The following is a 22,064-nucleotide window of genomic DNA, read 5'->3' as shown; positions in this document are numbered from 1 at the left end:
CCACGCCTCACTCACCGAGACTCACTGCCCCGTCCAGTCCCGCCGGCTTCTGGCCGCTGCCCCTGAGTGCAAGATCACGGGCTTCGCCGGGCTCCGGGCCGCCCGTCCCAGCCAATCAAAACCCAGCAGCCGGCGCGCCGGGTTCCGGACTTGACGTGCGTGGGCGCGGTGGGTGGAGCCACCCGGAGGGAGGCGCCGATTGGCTGGGGCGCCAGGGCCGGACCTGACGTGCCAGGGCGCGGTGGGCGTGGCCATCGGAGCGAGGCGCCGATTGGCTGGCGCGCCGGGCCCCTCGGCCCGCGGCGGCACGCGCGGTTCGTGTCGGACGTGAGGCCTGGGTGGCCGCGCTGGTGCGGGGCCGCCTGGCAGCCGCTGCCTCCGGTCCCGGTCGCCTCGAGCGACCAGTTCGCCGCGCCCCGCGCACGCGCAGGCGCGCCCGGCGGGGCTCCCGCGGAGGGAGCATGCGCCGTCGGGGCTCCCCGCCCCGGAGCGGGCGGTGGTCGCGAGTGGCGACCTCGCCGGAGCAGGAGGAGGAGTCTCCGGGGCAGCCAGCTTCCGGGGTGACAGCGGCCGTGGGAACGCCTGTGTCCAGGGCGCGCCGCGGTGCGTGACTTCCGGAGAGGAGCGAGCGCCTCCACAGACCGAAGGAAGGCTTCCACGCGCGCATACGCGCACACTCTCACTCACACACACTCACCCACACACACACTCACACACTCACACACACACTCACACACACACACGTCAAACCGCAGTGCACCCCGCCTGCGCGCCCCTCCCCGGCGTGGGGCGCTGTGCCGGAGGGGTTCTTCTCGCTTTTTTACTGTGTAAACTGGGAGGAGGAGCCTGCTGAACCTTGAAACTTCCTGAGTTCCTCACACCTCAGTGTTCGTCTATTTAAACTGTAATTTTATTACACTTACTGATCTGTGTGAGCGTTTGCTGACGTCAGAGGACAACCTTTGCCTGGCATCTCCTTCTGTTTGAATCCTGGGGACAGAAGTGTCGGGTTTTCTGGTCCTTGCCCAGCGAACCATCGTGTTGGAACCTCTGTGAGTTCCTTGAATCCCCTGAGGGTTGACCTTTCCATAGCTTTAGTCTCCTGAGCCACCCTCGAATACAACAGATGTGATGACCAAATATTAAAACTTGGCAAATGTGGAGGACAGCTTGAAGGAGCCTGTTCTCTCCTTTGACCATGGGTTCCAGGAACCTAGTTCAGGTTAAAAATTGTTTGAGTTAAATCATATGTAGGAAACATTTCATGCTGTGCATGATAACAGTCCATCACTTGGGCCTGGAGAGTTGGCCCAGCGATAAGAGCACTTGTTACTCTGGAGAGGATCCAGCTTCAGCTCCTGACACCCACCTGCTGGCTCACAACCTTCCATAACTCCAGTTCCAGTGGACTCTAGGCATGTTTGTATGATGCACACATTACATTCATACATCCAGGCAAGGTACACACTAAACACATCTTTAAAATAAACCCCTCAGCTGGGCAGTGGGGGCACACCCTTTAAACTCAGCACTCTGGAGGCAGAGGCAGATAGAGCTCTGTAAGTTAAGACCAGCCTGGTCTACAGAGCCAAGTTCCAGGAGAGCCAGGGCTCTACAGGGAAACCCTTTCTGTATGGGGTCTTGAACACAGTTTTGCTGAGAAGGAATCAGTTGGGGGAGATGAAGAAAGACCTGACTGGAAAAAGCTGCTCCGTGGGAGAGCAGCAGTGCCCTGCTCAGACAACTGCACTCTGTCTAGAACAGTCGCCCCGAGGCCGAGCTTTACCTGCCCTGACTATTACACTTTGCTCCATTTTTCAGAGCACTTGCTAAGGCAGGGTGACGTACCTGGCTGGGTAGATACCCACCAGATGTTGACCACACACAGCACAGATCACCCCCATCTGTGCGGCACAAACCACAGGCACGGACTTACACAAATACAAAGCACCATCTGTGAACCCATCAAGTTAGATGAGTCCACGTCACATGGGCATATCAAAAGCATATCAGAGAAACCAAGCCCAGGAGCTTAGCAAACCCACTAGAACCAAGAATAACACACCTTTCCTGCCTGAGTCATAGGAAAGGAGCCATTGCTGGGAGTGGTGGTGCCTACAGCCCAGCACTTAGGAGTGTGAAGGAGAATTACAGGGCTGCAGCCAGCAAGGCCACATGGCAAAACCACATGTGGGAGCGGAGGGCTTTTCGGGTCTCTGTGGCCCTGTGATCAGGTCACTGCCTGCTCTTCACTGGGTGGACTCCTGACGTCCCTAGGGCTGAATCCCAGTATGTCACCCCGCTGACTTGCCACTCCAACCATAGAGTTGGGTAGAACCACTGCACCTTAAACCAGCTCTGCATCTAGGTGACCCAGGGCTTCTTGGGTCAGCATCACTGCACTGGCTTATGTGCTTCAACACTTGACTTTACAGAGAGAAAGGTTCCAGAGAACTCGGGGCAATCCAGCTGAGTCGTATGGCTCTCGCTGACTCACCTGATCTGCTGCATCGTGCTGATTGGTGTTGCTGCTTGGTGCTGGCCTTTGGACTGGACTGCTGGTGTCTGGACAACGAAGAGTGGACTCACCTGAGGAACTACTTCTAAGAAGTCCTACAACCCCCTTTCCTGATAACCTTCTTTTTCTCCCCTGCCTCTGGCCAGAGGCTGAAAGGGAGGAAGGAGCGTTGAAGAACCCTAAATCAAGTAGGTTTGGTGAAAAGCCTAAGCCTATAGGCTCCTAGCACGATACAGCTCGCAGCAAAACATCACGTGTCCCCTCACAAGACAGTTTCCAGCAGACTATCTCATGACACAGCTGAGTCTTTAGGGAAACCAGAAACTGGATGTGGCCTTGGCCCATCCAGTGCATGTGTGATTCATAGCAGCCTGGGCCTCCAGCTCCTGCAGCACCAGCACTCCCCTTGGACGCTGCATGGGTGGTGCAGAGACATTCGTGCATCAAAACACTGTAATATGAAAACTAATAATTAAACAAAAATTTAAAAGCTGGGAAACAGCAGAGATCAAGATTGCAAATAGACAACTTTTTCTGTAATTAGGGAACCCAAACAGTAGGAGAGTTTTCAGATTCGAGAAGAATTTCATTTTGGAACATACTATTTTCTTAAGTAGGTAGGAAGAGTTTTTTTCTTGGGATAGTAGATCACATAGGTAATTTAAGGAGAATTAGTGTGCGGGACCCCTGAAAGGAGCTGTGTGGAAGCTGCAGTTGCCTCAAACTCTTTCTTTTTGGGCTTCTGTTAGATTCTGCTTGGCGAGACTGTCTTTGTTCAGATCCACTTAGAAGTGACTTGAGTTTTGAAGTGAGAAGGCTCATGTTTTATTTCGATCCTCAGTGCTGGGGGTTGAACCCCGGGCCGTAGCCATTGCAGGCCTCTGAGCTGCATCATCCCTTGGTCTTTTCTGTGGGATTGGGAATTGAATCCAGAGCCTTGCATGGGTAGACAGACACTTTGAGCTGTGCCTACAACCCTCTTACAACAGCGACAGCAGCAGCAACTTCTTTGGTTCTTTCCCTCTCTCTCTCTTTTGAAACAAGGTCTCAGGAAATTGCCCAGGCAGGCTGTGGGTTTGTAGTCCTGAGAAACTAAGAAAATCACTTTGAAACAAACTTTTGCTGTTGTTACAAAGACCTAATTGTAAATCAACTTCCTACCCTCCCTCTGGAAAGAAGGCCCAGATATGTCGCTGCCCTGTCCTTTCCCTGAGGGTTGTAAGCACAGTGACAGCCCAGGCTTGGTTGGAGCATGCTCATAAGGCTAGAGAGATGCCTCAGTGCTGGAGAGCTACTCTGCCAAAGAACCTGGGTTCCCTGCATCCCATTCCCAGCACCCACATGGCGCTCACACTGTCTGCAACTCCAGTTCCAGCTCCAAGCCCTCTTCCAGCCTCCTTGGGCACTAGGCCCATATGAGGTACACAGACAAAATACCCATAGACATAAAGATTGCAGTTTGGTGTGGCAGTCACTTTAAAAAATCAAGAACTAGAAGAAAATTTCCCCATGTATTCAACATTTTATATAAGGATCATACAGTCAGAGAGACAAAATATAAACATTAAGTTTCAAAAACATATTCAACATTGTGCATTTTTCTAAAGATTTAGATTGTGTTAGGCTTTTGTTTTTGTTTTGTTTTGATTTGAGACAGAGTTTCTCTATAGCCTTGGCTGTCCTAGACTCACTTTGTAGACCAGGCTGGCCTCAAACTCACAGCAGTCCACCTGTCTCTGCCTCCCTGAGTGCTGGGATTAAAGGTGTGAGCCACTGTGCCTGGCTGTGTTAGTTATTTTTAAACCCTTTAAAATTGTCCAGTCCATTTCTTTTCTTTTTATGGAAATAATCAGTTTTGAGAACTTAAATGGCTGCTTTAGAGGACACACAGGCGTACTCCAGATAATTGAGCCCTCCCTGGAACCAGCTCAAGGTCGAGTGCTCAGGTTTATGTAGCATAAAACCTTGGTAGAAAGGACTGGCACCTTCCAAGCTTCTTTTGATTTACACTTTAGTTGTAATAAGGTGGTTACTAAACACGTCATGTGGACGATGCTGTGTTAGAGTTAATCAGAGTAAAACTTTAGTTCATGACTGTTGGGACAAAATATGAACAATGAAAGCAAAAAAACAAAACAGAACAAAAGGCTGCCCCAAGTGCCATAGTAGCAACTGTGTGCCTCGTTTTGCTTGGTTTTATCTTATCTTGTTTTTTAAAAGACTGTTCTGTCTTTCAAGCTAGGCTGGTACTTTCCTGTGGCCCAAGCTGTCCTTGAATTTTGGGCCTTCCTTTAGCCTCAGCCTCCCGAGTTCTGACACTGCGGAAATGCACCACCAAGTCGACCTTTGGGCTATTAGAGCCGCAGTGTTCAATGACCGCAGCTCTTCTGTGTCATCCGTCCAGAGACACAAAGTCAGGAGCTTGTCACTCCAGTCCAATATGTCTTTATTCTTCTCTGCACCATTTACACTTCGCCATTTTAAGCTAGCTGGAGCAGAATGTGGAATTTGTTGCACGGCGAGTTAGTGATGTTGCTTGGTTATCATGAATAACCCCGGTCCTCTTCTGGGCCCCTCAATTCTCCCCTAAAACTGGGACAAGTGCCCACTGCACCTAAACCTGCTGTGATGACCAGGGACAGCTTCTGTTTTGTCAGACTATGTGAGGCCCTATGGCCTATGTGACCCTCCTGCTGGGCTGGGAGGTGCAAAGCTGTGGTTCAGGAGGTTTTGGATTTCCTCTGCAGTGTAGACCTGGGGCCTTAGCCATGCCAAGCAAGTCACTGCCACTGAGCACCCAGCACCCAGGAGATTCAGTAGGGCTGCCCTGCTGTACGTGACTTCACAGCGCTTCTACATTATGTCACACCATGTTACGACAGTGACAGATGCTGTCCTGGTTCAGATGTAATAGATGGGGCATACAGAAGCTGCGTCATCTCCCTCTCCTCACTGTAGGTAATCGTTTAGACATACATGTTTGTGCGTGTGTGCGTGTGTGTGTGTGAGAGTGTGTGTGTGTGTGTGTGTGTGTAAGAGAGAGGGAGGGAGCACAACACAAACCTTTCACCATGTGGATTCTGGGGATGGAGCTTGCATCATTGGGCTACAAACACCTTTACCCCTGTCCATCTCACAGGTTCCTGTAAATCACTCCAACTTACCTCCATGTTTGTAGAAAGAAAGGTGTCGCAGGGGTCCTTGCTGGCCTTACTTTCCTCCCTTCTGCGAAGAGCCTCCCATGGCTTGTGCTCCATGAAGCTGCTTACACATGGTCCCAGGGAACGAGTCCGGGCTCAGCTGTCTCTTCAGGCTTAAAGGCTCATTGTCTTGTTCTTGGTACCCCCTTTTAAAATATTAGGTTTTGTTTTGCTTTGTTTTGTTCTAAGTGTGTCAGACCTTTTGAGAAAACTGCCCCTGACCATTAGCAGTGATTGGGAATGCAGACAGGAGGCTGGGTCACGGGAACCAGGCCAGACTCTAGAACCATACTAGACTCTAGTTCCTTCCTGGAACTAACTTAATCAGAGTAGGTTGAAGAAATGGGTCTATAGCCACAGGAAAGAAAGTCTACAGGTGCTTTGGGTGGAATTTTAGGTAGCTGTCAGAGTAGAGGAAACAGTGTCAAAGGTCACCTCTATAGTCACACCACCCCGAGTGTGCCCAGTGTCAGCAAAGACTCTGTAGGACTGGATCTTCGAAGGGGCCTGATGACTGGGATGCAGAGATCCAGATGTTGTTACAGAGCAAGCTGGCGTAGAACGGAGGGAACCGTGGGACAGGAGCTCTGTGCTGGGGCCTGTGAGTAGGAAGGGAAACACGGATAAAAGCAGAGTCGGAAGAGTGGGGAGCAGCTGCAGCCACAGCTGGGAGTCGTTGCCTTAGGCCTGTTAAAGAAGTTGGACAGGGCTGGTGAGGTGGCTCACGCCTGCAGGCCCAGCACTGTGGAATTGGACTGTAAAGCCACCCTAAACCAAATAGCAAGTTTTGAAACCAGTGTGGCTACACGAGACCCTTCTGAAAATTCTCAGTTCAGTTGGGACACTGCGTGGCTAGCACACCCAATGAATGGGTTCTGTCTCCAGCACGGCGTAGGCGGGGTGTGATGGTGCACAGCTCTAATCCCAGCACTCAAGAGGTAGAGGCGGCAGGGGCAGAGGTTCAGAAACACCCTGACTGCACAGCAAGCTTAAGGAAGGCCAGCCTGCGTTGCCTGAGACGCTGGCCCGCCTCCTCAGATGGACAGTATTTTCTCTGGATGTCCAGGCAGGGTGCTGACGAGAACAGAGGACATGTGCAGTTCTTGGCAAAGGATAAAATGGACTGGAAAGAGCCTAGATTGGCCAGCAGCACGGGGCTCACAGGCTGAGTTTGTGCATCTGGTCTGAGCTGTGTGACTGAGAGAAACTTAGGTACCTCTGCATCTTCTCTGTGACAGGGTGCTCCTGATAGGTAGATGTTACATGCCGTACAAACTCTTATGTGCCTGGCACATTATAGATGCTGTACAATCATTATTATGACATTTCTGCTTGCCTCCCTTCTTGGTGTGTGTGTGCGCACGCTCGAGGTGCACCAAGGAGGTGCGCGAGCAAGCGAGCGAGTGAACACATTCGCATATGCCTCTGTGTATTCCTTTAGGTCCTACCTAGGTAACCTACAAACAACAATTTCATTTGTGTGTGAGCTTTGCACTTTAAATTTTCTTTTACATTTTCTTACTGAAGATGTGCATGAAATCTGTAAATGCAGGACACTTGTAAGTAGTTTGGAATACTGGTAGAGAAGTGGAGAAAAGGCGGCTTTGTCTCTAGCTTACACAATCTCTTATTTTTATACTCTGCTTTCAGTCAGCCATGTAGAAAATGTTTCCATTAGTCGCCAAAAGGGCAGGAAGATTAATGTGTTTATGTAACCATGAACAAAATATTATACTTTAAATATTTTAGTCTTGAATTGATTTATTCACAGATGTATTTAGCAAAATTTGTTATTGTTAAGGCGGTAGAACATCTAGTCAGTGCCAGGAAGAAAAAAGATGGGACTTGGGGCTCACTCAGTGCCCAGGATTGCTGCTGGTTATGGCATCAGAAGACATGCTTGAAGATCAGTAGGGTTCCAGTTAGGACCTCAAAGAAGTTTCCTGCCTTCTTGGAACTTGAACACGTTCATTGATGTGGTGGCCATCAGGGGCTGGGGAGAGCTCAGTGGGTAAGGTGCCTGCTATGCCAGCAGGGACACCTGAGCTCACATCCCAGCCCCACGTGAAAAGGCGGGCACAGCAGCTCGGATCTGAAGCCCTGACCTTATGCCAGAGAGGACAGCACTGGGGATCCAGCCGGTCTAGCCGAGACCTTGAGTTCCAGGCCTTGTGAGGCCCAGCCTAAGGTAATAAGGTGGGGCCAGCTGAGGAGGGCAGCTTCACACTTGCTTGCATGGGCCAGTGCACGTTCACAGCAACCCCTCCCCTCCACAGATGCACATATGTGTAGCAAACACATATATAACACACACACACACACACACATACACACTAACAGAATCTTGCTGAAGGAGGGAGAGTTTGCCTGTCAAAGTTCATGGTAACCGGAGCTCAACAAGCTTTGGAGCTGTACACCACAGTGACCAGGAAGCAGGCAGAGGTGATGCCAGCACTCCTGTGGTTTTCTCCTCCCTCCTCTTGTTCTTTCCAGGCCTCCAGCTTTCTGGGTGGAGCCTCTCATTTGCAGCAGTTAATCCTCCATAGGAGCACTCTTACAGACACACCTAGAGAGCCTCACTAAGTTCTGAGGTGATTCTAAGCCCAGCCAAGTTGACAGTGAAGATTAGCCAGCAGAGGATGGAATTACAGTTTTTAAAGATTATTTCTTCTTAACTCTGCGTGTGTGTTTGTGTATGTCTCTGTGTGTGCACATGAGTGAGGTGCCCAAGGAAGCCGGGGAGATGAGATCCCCTGGAGCTGGCATTGTAGTCAGGTGTGAGCCACGTGTGGGTGCTGGGAACCAAACTCCAGTCCTCTGGGAGAGCAGCGGGTGCTCCTGACTTTGAGGAACAGTCTCTTGTGCCACAGGCTGGCCCAAACTCTTGGCACTCTTTCCGTTTCAGCCTCCAAGTGCTGGGACCACATCACACCTGCCTGATTCTTCTTTTTCTTTCAAACTGTGGATGGGAAGAAAAGTGTGCAAAGCATTCCCACCCCTCCTGCACTCACTCTCTTCACCCAGCCTGCTCTCTGTGCCCGTCACACGGCCGAACCCGGACTTGCGAAAGACATCCTTCAGGCCTTTTTTCTTAATTGCCATCACTTGTGATCCTTCGGCCTCCTGACTTCTCCACGATTGCACACCCAGATCTTTGTGGAGTTAGTAGTGGCAGGTTGTCCAGGAGAGGGCAGTGTGGTGTGTTTAAGCTGAAGGTCTCTGGCTTCTTTCCCTGGCTTTGCTACATTTATGTTGGGTTTAACAGCATGTGCATGTAATGTTGCTTGGGGTTTGGTGTGCAGTCTACAACATTGGCTTCTTGGGAGGTTGAGTCAGGCAAGTTCAAGTCCTTCTCAGGCACCAAAATCCTGTTTCAAAATTAGAGTGTGCCAGTAAGACCGAGAAAGCCTGGCAACTTGAGTTAGGTCCCTGAACCATTGTGAAGGTGGGGGAAGGGCACTCACCTCTCAGAGTTGGCCCTGACCTCCACATGTGTGCCCACTCTCGTCACATATGCACAAATATGTGCACACTAATGACAAAGTCATTTAAACTGAAAGATAGCTGGGGCGGGCTGGGGCCATAGCTCAGTTGTAGAGCACTTGGCCAGTGACTCCCAAAGCTCTGCACTCAACACTCAGCACTGTAAAATGGGTGTAATTTTACACCACACAGTTACCGATATCTTGTCATCATTTCCCCAGTAGACAGCAAGCAGGCAGATTTTTTTTTTTTAAAATATCCAGCTGTAGATGGTTATATGATGACTCTCTAGCAGGAAGGCTTGTCTTAAATAAACAACTGAAAAGAATGGCTGATTTTTATAATCTGCACCTGCACAGGCGTGAGACCATTCCGCAGGAAGAGCCTCTGTCTCCAGAAGTGGAAGACTTTCTCAAGTCTTCGGGAATGGAGTGTCTTTGCTCCCCGGCTTTCTGGCTGGGACCTGCACCAGGGCCGGCACACCACGAGGACCGTGGTTATGAGTGGGTGTTGCTTCCCGAGCACGGATTAAGAACTGCTGCTGTTGCCGTGTTTCTGTCATGGCAGCGCCTGCGGTGACCTGCACACTCAGCTTCCCCCAAACCCTGAAAGCCTGGCTGGGTGCCCTAGGCTGTCTGCAGAGGTGAGCGGCAGTGCTGGCTGCACTGGCAGCTGCTGGAGCTACAGCAGGGCTTTCCCTTCTCCCTCTTGAGACAGAGTCTCACTCAAGTCCAGACTGACCTTGAACTAACAGGCCTCTGAAGCCTCTGAAGTGCGGGGGTTATGGGTGTGCAACCACACCCAGCCTGCAGTGGGCTTGAACCCTCCTCATCACCCCTCACCTCTGTGTGCCTGGGAAGCCAGTGTCTCCCACTGTCTCAACAGAATTACAGGTCTGTTTCGATGTGCTGACTCTGGGCGAGGCTCGTCTTCTGGGAGGCCGAGCCACACTCAGCAGCTGCGCAGATCGTTGTATTGACTGATCTCCGTGCTCTCCAAACCGTTCACTGCCCATTATCGGCACCATCTGTTTGCCTGGACAGCTTAATGAACCGAGGCTCATAAACGGGGCTGACATCTAAATTAGATCCAAATTGCAGTAATGGCCTCCTTTTCCAGAGATGAATGAGCAATTACTTTCAAAGCTCTAGGAGAAAAGTGGATTATGCAAACAGGTACTTCACCCGAATTGGTGGCCCTGAGTGACTCTCCCTGTGCCCTGGAGAGGAGCCAGGGGAGACAGAACAGAGAGGCTTGCTGCCTGAGGGTTGCACTCTGGGTCATCCTACCCTGTATCACGGTGATCAGGAGAGTTTTAGGGACTTCAGGTATCAAAACAGCAGCAAATTAGGATGAATAGTAACCGTAGTGTGCTGCATTGCCAGGTCCCAAGGTAGGGAAGCTGGGCTCATGAGCTCCGCACGCAGCTTGTGCTTGTCTAGAAGCTGGGCTGGTACTTAGGGACAGCCCACCGGAGCTAGGACATCCTGGCCCAACTGAGCTCTTCCATCTAGAGGCCTTTCCCTAGCATTGTGTTATCTCAGGTCACCTTGAGCCTTCCGTTTATATCCCGTGTGACCTCAGTTTCCCAGGGCCCCACCACCTTGGAGGGGGGCAGAGAGGCCCAGCTGACAGAAGCAAGAAACTGTTGAGCTGTGCTCTACACAGCGTGGAGACTGGAACAGAGGCCAGCTACCTGTAGGTGCTGTGGAATCTATCATTTAGTTAAGACAAGATACTTGTCCTGGAAACTCTCAGGGCAGGATCCGAGCAGTGGGATTTGGGGCTTCCCACCTTTGTCTCCCCTCCCCAGGCCTGGGAAGGGAACCCCCAGAGTTGTGAGGTTGAAAGCAGCTCCAGGACTCCTGATCTCGCCCACCAGTCACCACTGGCTGCTGGCCTGTGTGAGTACTCTCCTCCACAAAGAGGCCCCAGAACTCTAATCAGGGCCCAGCGTAGGAGGACATGACCAGCTGCGTGCCAGCCTTGGACAGTGAGGGAAAGGGGAATTGCCCATCCTCCACCACACACCCACACCTCCATAAAAGAAAATGCTTGCTGGAAAGAGTGTGTACCGAGTCACCAGGGACACGAACAAACTCCAGTCATAAACTCTACCCCGTGAGGTAGGTCAGAGGGTGCTGCCATTACACCTGGCTCTCAGATAGGAAAGCCAGGCCAAGCAGGCCCTAAGGACCTCTTCTGGAGGAAGCAAACAGCACTGGCACTTCCTCCTCTCTATCCCCCTCGCTCTCCTTTTCTTTTTGAGGCAAGCCCATGTTGTTATGTTGGTTGGTCCATGTTGCCCATGTTGGCCTCAAACTGAAGATTCTCCTGCCTCGCCCTCCCGAATCCTGGGATTACAGGGGTTTGCCATCACTCCTGGCAAAAGAATTGTTCCCGAGACTTCTGTCCCCATGAGTCTCGTAAACTGTTTATGCAGACAGTGTTGGAGGCAGGAGTTGCAGAGAGGTGGACACCTCCCACTCGCCAACTTGATGCCTGATCTAGTTCAGAGACTGAGTACGCTTGGGCTCCGGGGTGGGGGTGGGGTCCTGGAGGTTCTTTCTCGGGCATACAGTGTGTTGAAATGCCAGCTGTTCTCGGTCACGCTGCCGAGGAATTTTATCTGGAACGATTCCTGCACGCTAGGTGGGACACATGCAGTAATGAGCATAGGATGAGTGGCTGACACAAGTGGGCCCTTAGCATGACCATCGTGGTTACGTGGTTATGCTGAGGGTAGGGTGCTCCTGGGAGCGGAGAGTGGCGCACCACCCGACACCAGGAGTCAGAACCTTAGAGATTGCCACAGGGTCTCTGGGGCGGGAGGGTCTTGGGTGGGGTAGAAGAAGGGGTGGAGAGGAGGGGAGACAGAAGGAGGGTCAGTGAGAGCACCACAGAGGTCTGCAGTAGGGTGCACATTTGTCCATGTGTCATATCCAGGCAGTGGCAGAGCTGGACTTTGGCAGTCAGAGCCCAGGAAAATTGACACATGGGTGCGTCAGCTTTCCAAGCAGTTAGCTCCCTGGGTGCGGATGATTACTCATGCAGCTCTCTGGACTCGAAGCAATCGCCCCTGTTAAGCTTAGGACTAAGCTAATTACCTGTGAGCTCTTAGTCTCCTCATGAGGAAGTTGGGAGAGGTTGGCCATTATGGGGGCCAGTATGAGCCATGGGCACCTATGCCCAACTTGGAGGCCAAGTGAGAGCTTGCGCTTCTGTGCCTCATTCTCTCCCATCCCCCGCCACAGCCCCCACTGCACCAGCCAGCCCTCTCCCATTCATTCGTTCTTTTCCTGTTGCTGTGACACAACACACGACAAGAAGCAGCTCATAGAGTGGAGCAGAGCCAGTCCTCATGTCAGGGCAGGCCCGGCGGCAGGAGAGTGAGGCAGGAAGCAGAGGACAGTGAACACTGCTGCTCAGCTTCTGTTTTTAACAGTCCAGGAAACTTCCTGAAGACAGGCCCGGAGCTTTGCTCTCCTGGGTGAGTCCTGTCAAGTTGTCAGTGAGTACCAGCCCATCACAGGGCTCTAGGGCTGGGGTGACGTAGTTTTACATGAGGGAGGGGCGTGCTTTTACCTCAGTGTGAGTTTTACATGACAGGGGCGTGCTTTTACCTCAGCGCGAGGATTCAGAGCTGCGGCCAGCAGCGTGGCCTCTTGACCATGCCTTTTGCATCTGCCGCACAGCTTTGTTCTCTTTATTTCCTCATCTTGTCACTAGAGAGGGAGAAGGGACACAGCCTAGAACACGGGGAAACTAAAGATGTTCCCCTCCATGGCAGGGTGCCCTGGGCACTCCAGGAGAGGCGGAAGTTTAGGGCAGGGTTTGCCCTCAATGGCTGTGTTGTTGGGGGAAAGCCAGCCTCCACAGTCCGGCCTCAGGCCTCAGTTCTGGGCCAGGGCTGTAGTCCAGTGGCAGAGAGCTCGCTTAGCACATGCAAGGCCTAGAGTTCATTCCCCAGCACTACAAATCAAAGCAAAGTAAGACTGATGTTTTAAACTCCCAGACTCTTAAAGGACACTAACATTCTGCTAAACAAATACCAGAAGTTGCTTTTAAATTGGGTTTTCAAATATGTAAAACTTACTGATTTACTTCAGGGTCCACATTTCTCCCCCACGAATACAATGAAGGCTTATTGTTGGCCTCCTGCTTGGATTGGGAAGTGTCCGGGCAACCCACAGCTCTGAAGCCTGGGAACCACCGAGCTCCGAGGTGGGACAGTGTTCCAAGAGAAGGGAAACCTGAGGCATGCAGCCTTTCATCCATGCAGCAGGCAGCGCTGCCACAGTCGAGCCACAGCCGCTGTTGACAGGACAGATCCGCCATGCTGCAGCGGAGCCTTGATCTGTCACGGCAGCTTGCTGCCTCAGCAGTGGCCTGCAGCCGCAGCCCTGCCTCTGCAGGAAAAGTGCCCCAAGCTGCCGCAGGCCTCCACAGCGCCCCCTCAGCCTGCAGCCCACCACCCCCAGCTGCAGACGCACCCCTTCAAGAGCTATGTCTAGCCCGTGAGCAGCAGGCCAGCCACTAAAGATTAAAGTAGCTGGCCGCCAGACTCTCCTTCCTACCCTGGGTGGAGACCACGGATGCCTCAGCGGGGGCTGTGCATGGTGGCTCTGCCTGCCTCAGCCTCCTGTCTACTGCTGCAGGAACCAATACCTTTCCTGCCTCAGAAGGCCCACTCTGGGCGCCATGGGAGCTGTCCATGGTGACCTTCGTGCCTCAGCCTAAGGGAACTGACACCTTTCCTGCCTCAGAGCCATGGGAGCTGTCCATGGTGACACAACCTTTCCTGCTTCAATCTGCTGCCTTCGCAGTGGACTGTGTACATTTTGGACTCTTTGTGGACTAAAGTGGATAAATCACCCCTCAGGGTAGAAAAGCGGCCAGACCCGCCTGAGGAGGTTCTAGCAGTCCATCCCCCTTCCCAAACCTTTGTCATTGTCATCCCTAGCCCCTCAATGGGATCATCCCACATTATGCAAATTTCAGGTGAAAAGTCTGGACAAAATCCACCAATCCCTGAGCAAGAAAACCAACCAATCCCTGAAGAGGAAAGCTCATCCCTGAGCTCCCCCAAGCTCAGGACTTGAAATCCCACCAATCCACACTCTGGAAATCCTTGCCCCAGAAAGCTCCACCCCCTAAGAATTCCTATATAAACGCTGTGTCTGCCCAGTTCCCACTGCCTGCTCCAGGGAACAGAGGCAGCCAAACCTGGATTCTTCCCTCCTCTCCTGGATTAGTCCCTCCAATGAGTCTCTTGAGAGATTTACCGCCTGCTGTGACTCTCCCATTGGAAGAAGAGAAGAAAGAAGACATGAAGAAGGAGCAGAGCTCAGGCTCCTCAGCTCATCAGGTTTGGGGTAACCTCCCGGGAGCTGCAGTGTCTCTGCTGAGGAGGCCTCCTCTCAGAGCTGTGAGGTTCTGGGCTCCCATGCCTCAGGATACCCTCAGGACTCTGTCCCACCTCAGAGCTGGGATGATTCCCAGTCCTCGTAGCATGTGACATGGACTTGTGGTCCCAGGGCTGTGGGTTTACCGGACGCCCTTCTGCCATCCAGAAGGCAGGCCAACCAGCAACCACACAAGAAATAACAGTGTCCCAAGGGAAGGGCATCCTGAGACACGGGAGCCCAGGAACCACAGCTCTGAGAGGGCCCTCCTCAGCAGAGGCACTGCAGCTCCCGGGAGGGTTCCCCCAACCCTGATGAGCTGAGGAGCCTCTGCCCCACTCCTTCTTGCTTCTCTTCTGGGCTTCTTGGCTTCTTCCTATGAGAGAGTCTCACCAGGCAGCAAATCTCATAAAGGAGGCTTATTGGAGGGATGAATCCAGGAGAGGAGGGAAGAATCCAGGAGTGGCTGCCTCTGCTCCCTGTAGAAGGCAGCAGGGAACTGGGCAGACACAGCCTTTATATAGGATTTTTTTTTAGGGGGCGGAGCTTTTTAGGGCAGAGATTTCTAGAGTGAGAACTGGTGGGATTTCAAGTCCTAAGCTTCGGCAAATTTAGGAATTGGTATTATTTTTTTTTTGTTTATTTGTTTTTTTTTGTTTGTTTCAGACTTTTCACCTAAAATTAGCATGATCTGGGGGGTCTCACTGAGGGGCTGGAGATTGCCATAGTGACAGTTAGGTGTGTGTGGGGAGGAGCCTTTTAACTCATGCCTCAAGGGGTTTACGTAGACTTGAACCCTCAGCTAAACGAAACAACTTTACTAAACTATGAATTTATACTAAGGGGTCAGATTCCTAGTCTTGGTCCCTGGCGGACAGTGCCAGACTACACAAAGCTCCCTGCTTAGGGGTAGGGTGGTCAGCGGAGGATGGCTAGTTTAGACATTGTTGCCTCAGAGGTGGCAACTGCGCTCTGAGGCTAATTCCGGTTGGTTACCCTCCCTCCCCCTGAGTTCCCTGTCAGCAGCAGCTGTAACTGAGGCCTCGGTGCTGCTGCTTTCTCTGTGGCTTCAGCCTCTCAGTTTTTCTGGGTGTCTGATCCCAGGCCCCAGGGCTGTGGAGATTTAGCCTCAGGCACTCTGGGGTCCTGAGGTATTGCTGTCCAGAGGTGTAGAGGGACCGGCAGGACATCCCGAAGATCTGCGCATCCCTTTCAGGGACAACAGGGGTGGTACCCAGGGGAACTGAAGAGCTGAAGAGGGGTCACCCAGGGAAAGATGTAGGGGAGCCCAGAGGCAAAACTTGAAGTGGCCCTGCCTGGCTGCTGAAGCTCCCCAGGCAGGGGCCGGGACACTTTCCTGCAAAGTACACAAAGTTTACAGTGTTAAACAAAGGAAGGAAGTCTAGTAGCCAACATGTGTTTCTGGCCAGGTGTCTCACGGGCTCTAATGTCTGACCATGTGACAGTTACAGAAGGGGCATTGCGTCTGTATCAAAGGACATGTGACCCTTTAGGAAGGAATCGAGGGTGCAGATTTCCAGCCCATGACTGTCAGTAATACCTGCCCGCCTTCTGCACTGCAGCCCTTAAAAGTGGCAAATTTTATTTAATATTTTCTCTGGCTGAGCGGTGGTGGCACACCTTTAATCCCAGCACATAGGAGGCAGACGCAGGCAGATCTCTGGAGGCCAGCTCTGGTTTACAGAGGTAGTTCCAGAACAGCCAAGGCCACACAAAGAAACCCTGTCTCAAAAACAAAACAAACAAAAATTCTCTGCATTCGCGGAGATTTAGTGTAGAAGATGTGGCCCAGCAGCGCCCTCGGAGGTGCAGAGTTGCAACGCAGGGCGAGACAGCCTCCCGGCTGGGGAGCTGCTGAAAGGTCTGGCTTTGTGTCCTCTCCTTTGGCTGTTAGTGTTGCCACACCTGAGCTCCAGGTGAGCTTTCTTCCAGGAAGGCTTTCTCACTTTCCCCAGAAACAACCCAATGATTGCTTTTATCTCTCTCCATTCTGGAGAACACCTTTCAGCACAGCATCCCAAACGGACCCTCCGGGTGTTGCTTGTGCTGTCTTGACTTTCTTACACTTCCCTTTGACTCTTCAAAGCCAGTGTGCCCTGTTTCCCTCGGGATGGAGAGACGCTCTGTGGATGCTCCTCCTGGGAGCAAGGGAGCTCCAGCCTCTCCAAAGTCAGTCAGTTCTGAATGTTTCCTATCCTGTTTAACTTGGGGTTAATGTACCAAAGTGACTCTAAAACTGCAATTTTCTGAAATGATCCTGAGACTATGGACTGTAATTTCTGGAAGTGTTTTAGCTACGAAAAAAGAAATTCATCATCTGATGCCTAAGAAAAGAAATTCATTAGCATTGTTTTTTTGCATATTTGATGTTTCATATATTTGTCATGGGGCATGTTTGGTCCAGTAGATTGACAGCTTTTAACTATGATTTGACATGTCTAAACAATTAAGGCTTACATTTTAAAAATTGAAAACAAATTTTTTAAAAAAAGTTTGTTTTCACTTTATATCCGACCACAGCCCCCTCCCTCCACTCCTCCTGATCCCACCCTCATCCCCGTATTCCCTTCCCTAATCTCAGAGAAGGGGACTCCCCCCCCCCGTTGTAAGGGTTTATTAATATTTACTATTGGTTTATCTTCTGGTAATGCTGCTGTTAATCCTCAGCAGCTGTATAACCAAATCACCACACAGAGACTGGGTTTTTAGTTAACCTAGAACACAATGCTGGGCAATATTTACTCCCTCCTAAACCTCCAAGCCCTCAGTTTCCCAACACTTAGATTTCCCACATTATACTTACTTTTTGTGAAATCTTAGGTCTGGTTCATGCTCCACCTCCTCCAAGATCTCTCCTCCAGCTCTGCTCCTTCCTTCTCCTCTCGCCCCTTCTCCTCCCACTCATCTCCTCTCCCACCTTCTGGCTCCTCCCCTCTTTCCTGTCTCTGGCTCCTCCCTGCTCAACATTGTGTCTAGTTGCTTTATTTTGTGTTTACAAAAGAGTTGAGACAGGTTGCTTAGAATGAGTATCACAATGCAATATCTGGATTGAAACCAGAGAGTTGGGGGTGGGGCGGGGGAGAAATCAGTATTTGAATGAACAAGGATAAGGTATATACATTAAAAAAAAAAAACATTATACCAACACCCCCCTCCCCCAATATCAACCCACTCCAGCGCATGAAGACACATCAGGACAGATGGCATCCTCTTCCATGGAGGCCAAGCAAGGCAGCCCCACTAGGGAGAAATGATCCAAAAGCAGGCAACAGAGTCCATGTCAGAAACCCGCTCCACTTGCTAGGGGACCCACATGAAGATGAGGCTGCCCAACAGTTACATATGTGTAGTGGGCCTAGGTCCACACCATGGACCCACACCATGGCTCTTTGATTGGTGCTTCAGTCTCTGCCCTCCCCCGTGGGCCCAGGTTAGTTGATTGTTGGTCTCCTTGTGGGGTTCTTGTCCTCTCTGGTCCTTTTATCCTTCCTCCACATTTCCGAAAGACTCCCAGAGCTCAGACCCATGTTTGGCCTTGAGTCTCAGTGTCTGTTTCAGTCTGTGTTGGGTGGAGTCTCTCAGAGGACAGCCATGCTAGGCTCCTGGCTGCAAGCATAGCCAAGTGTCCTTAATAGTGTCAGGGGCTGCCTCTACCATGGGGTGGGTCTCAGGTTAGGCCAGGCATTGGTTGGACATTCCCTCAATCTCTGCTCCCCTTTTATCCCTGCAGGTCTTGTAGGCAGGGTAAATTTTGGGTTGAAGGTTTTGTGGGTTGAAGGTTTGTTGGTGTTCTTCTCCCTCCACTATAAGTCCTGCCTGGCTAGGAAGTGGCCACTTCAGTCTTCATGTCCCCCACTGCTAGGAGTCTCAGCTAGAGTCACGCCACATCCTCCCCACGTCTGATCCCCACCCTCATTTCCCTCCCCACACTGTCTCCTGCCCAGTTCCCTCTCTTCATCCACTCCTGTTGTCTATTCTATTTCCCCTTCTGAGTGAGAGTCAATCACTCTCCTTTGGGCACTCTTTGTTACTTAGCTTCTTTGGGTCTGTGAAAAATAGATTTTTTTCAAATAATATATTCTGATTGTGGTTCCCCTCTCTCAGCTTCTCCCAGATCCTGCCCACTTCCTGATCCACCCAAATACCCTGTCTTTCTCTCATTAGAATACAAACAGACATTAATAATAATGAATAAACATAAACAAACCAGATTAGGACAAAACAAACACATAGAAGAAAAAGAGCCAAAGCAAAAGTACAAGATAATGTAGAGGCACACACAGAAGTCTCATAAAAGCAAAGCCGGAAACCATAATAGTTGCACAAAGGACTATAAAAAGCTAGACACCAAGAAAACAAGTAAGGAAATGAAAAGATTGGGTATGTGTCTCAGATAAGGAAACACAAATGGGCGAGAAACACCTACAGAAATGGTCAACATCCTCAGTCATCAAGGAGATGAAAGTAAAGACTAACAGCTGAGCTGTTGCTTGTGACTGGTATAAAATGAAATCTCAGAGTATTTTATGTAGTTTAGATATTAGCTCTCTGAAGGGTATGCAGTTGCTAAAGTTGTTTCCTGTTCTGCAGCCTGTCACTTTGTCTGAATGATGATGTCCTTTGTTACACAGAAGTTTTTCCATATCATGTGGTCCCGTTTATTAACTATTGTTCTTGGTGTCCTTGTTGTTGGTCTGCTGACGCAAGCATGGTCCCAAGATCACAGGGAACACGCTGTGACTGCAGCACAGATAGTGGATACAGGGGACCTGTGGGCGGCGAGGCCCTGGTGCTGGGAAGTGGAGACAGGAGGATCCCTGGGGCTTGCTGGCCAGCCAGTCCAGCTGGATGGACTCCGGGTTCAGTGAGAGAACCGGGAAGTAAGATCGAGAGCGTTGAGAAACACAGCTGGTGTCTGCCTCAGGCCCCCACGCGCACACAGACACACATTCTAAGCCAATACCCTGAGCGCAGACGTGGGGTCACTGCAGCCGTACCTGTTCCCCTGCAGCCACACCCTGCCTAAATCTCCTCTCTCTGCTTTTCTGGACTCTTCCAGCAGCACATTGGCGAAGGGTGGCTGAGCCTACCTCGGAGACCGCCAGATTTTGAAATCCTGGTGACGCTGGCACAGCTCACAGGGCTCTGAGCAGTTTAAACTTCAGACACCTCAGGCTGATAGGACAAGGCAAGCCTGGAAGCCCTTCAGAGAGCAGCGGAGGCTGGAGGTGCCTGGGATGGAGCAGGCGAGGCCAGAAGGTTCCTGGCGTGGTGTGCAGATCCAAAGGAGTCCCCTCAGCGTGGGGAGTGAGAGCCTGCCGCGTGGGCCTGATCGGCCAGCCGCTTGTTACCTCCCTCTCCCGTGCCGCCTTTGCACGTGACCTGGCAGCAGTGTGCAGCAGGCCTCAGTGTCCTCCCTAGAGTCCTCATGTGCTAACTCCGTAAACATCTCTCCCACTCCCAAACTACCTTGGATCCCAGCCTCCCTGCCACAGACTGGGTATTGGTCGGCTGTTTCGGGTGAAAGGTCTCGGGTTTGAGGTTCAGGCCGGACGCTGAGTCAGATTATCGCATCTGGGAAGAGACTTACTAGGCGAGTTATTAAACACCGTGGACAGACAGCAGATGGTGGAGGCGCCAATGAGGCCCGCGAGGCAGAGAGAGGGTTCCCACAGCCCAGAGGAAGGGGTTTCAGGTAGCCAGGCTGTGTCTGACTTCCCAGGAAGCATGGGGACGGGGACTTGCATTGCCAAGAGGGAACGCACAATTTGAAGGGTGCGGGGCGGCGAGGAGGAGGAGCGCTCGCTGTGGCGTGGGCGTGGGCGTGTGTCCGCCTGCACGTCCCAGATGCTGCTAACCTGAGCCTTTGGACTTCCTAGGGAGAACCAGGAATCCAGACACCGGGAGTGAAGGGGTTAGGGTGCTGTAGAGTCAGACATGCTCCACTAGGGGGCGCGTGTCACAGTGGCTGCGGCCGGAAGAACCCTCTGCTGTCAGCCTCTTCAGTGAGTTCTGTTCTCAGCGCAGGCCAGGTGCCTCACAACCCCGCATAGCTTCAGCTCCGGGCGTCAAAAGCTCTCTTCTGGCTTCTGTGGTACCCACACACACGTGCACAAACACATTTAAAGCAAAAAATCCCCCAAAAGGAAACAGGGGGCCTTGGTGTGAGTCTGTCTGGCTTTAAACAGGGAACTCTTCATCGTGAGGAGCATTTGGTTTCACCACCTTGCTCTGGCTCAGATCTCTGGAGCGGTGGCAGTTAGGAGACCTGCTGTGACTGGGGATTCCAGAAGAAGGCTTGTGCACGCGAGGACGCCGCTGAGGGCTTGTAAACTGGGAGTCTCATCCCGGAGACACAGTAACGCGTGGACACACAGGTGAGAGCAAGGAATAGCAAGGAGGAGGCGCCCCGCCCGCCAGGAGCAGCCGGAGTGTGGAGGCGCCCAGGAGGAAGGACCTCCACTGTCCAGGTCTAAGACGCACACCCTGCCCATCTGCTGTGTCAGGTGCCATTGTTTTGTGACACCAACTTTAACTTTTTAAAAAGTTCAGACACGTTGAGACAAGAGAGGAAGATGGAGAGTAGGTAGGAAAGGCCCGTGCAATCAGCGTCAACACACCCAAGAAAGCAGCCGGCAGAGGGGAAGCCTGGGGACTGTGCCCCCGTGCCCACACTTGGACACAGCGGGCAGTGCATGCCCGAGAAAACCCACACTGTGCAAACAAGCTGTAAGCCCCCATCCTTTCAAGTTAAAAATCAGAAGCATTTACTTTAATTTTTATTTATACGGGTGTTTTGCCTGCTGTGTGTGTGTGCACTGTGTGTGTGGAGGTCAGATTCCGGACTCCCCAGGCCTGGATGGTTGCAGGCCTCCAGTGGAGGAACCGAACCCGGGTCCTCGGCAGGGACAAGTGTTTCCGGCTGCCGAGCCATCCCCCAGGCCTGCCCCATTCGCACAGCTGTGCCCCAGAGCCTCTTGCCATCCTCCTGCTCTGTCCAGTGCCTCCCTTGGGCCTGGCCCTTTTTCACTGTGCACTGGCTCTGCTTCTGGAAGCATTCACGTCTCTGCTTAGTTCCTTCTCTAGAATGCCAGAACTTGGAATGGGTGTCGTGGGTGTTCTCTGGCCTCTTGGCCCTCTCGTATCCGCAGGAGCCTCTGCAGGCCAGCAGGTGGCTCGGTGAGCAAAGCAGCTGCTGCCCAGTGAGAGCTGAAGGCAGAGACCCTGAGTGCAGGGCATCCCGTCAGAGTCCAGCTGCTGCCCGGGCCACGGCACTGACAACCCTTCCTCTTAGATAACACACTCTGTGAACAGCTGCCAGGACCCGAGTTTACCTCAGTGGTCACTGGTGGCCACAGGACGGTCACTGGTGGGCGTGCGTCCTGCCTCCCACCCTGTCCCTGCCTTTCTGGACATCCGAGAGCTGGCACAGGCGTG

General features: G+C 52.0%; 1 long non-coding RNA gene across 3 annotated transcripts; it reads left to right on the top strand.

Annotated features, from left to right (window-relative positions):
- Positions 1 to 307: 307 nt before the first annotated feature.
- LOC132654621 (uncharacterized) lies at positions 308 to 10,143 on the top strand. Of its 3 annotated transcripts, none has more exons than XR_009592267.1 (3): positions 320 to 1,052; positions 2,436 to 7,906; positions 9,561 to 10,143. It is a non-coding gene; the product is annotated as an uncharacterized LOC132654621 (long non-coding RNA). The 3 variants fall into 3 exon arrangements; XR_009592266.1 differs by lacking the exon at positions 9,561 to 10,143 and adding an exon at positions 8,624 to 9,511; XR_009592265.1 differs by lacking the exon at positions 9,561 to 10,143 and having other exon boundaries at positions 308 to 1,052; positions 2,436 to 4,755.
- Positions 10,144 to 22,064: the final 11,921 nt, after the last annotated feature.

Source organism: Meriones unguiculatus, chromosome 6 (genome assembly GCF_030254825.1).
Source record: "Meriones unguiculatus strain TT.TT164.6M chromosome 6, Bangor_MerUng_6.1, whole genome shotgun sequence".
NCBI classification, from domain to species: Eukaryota; Metazoa; Chordata; class Mammalia; order Rodentia; family Muridae; genus Meriones; species Meriones unguiculatus.
Note: the sequence above shows the minus strand (reverse complement) of the source record. Positions and strands in the feature narration are given on the sequence as shown.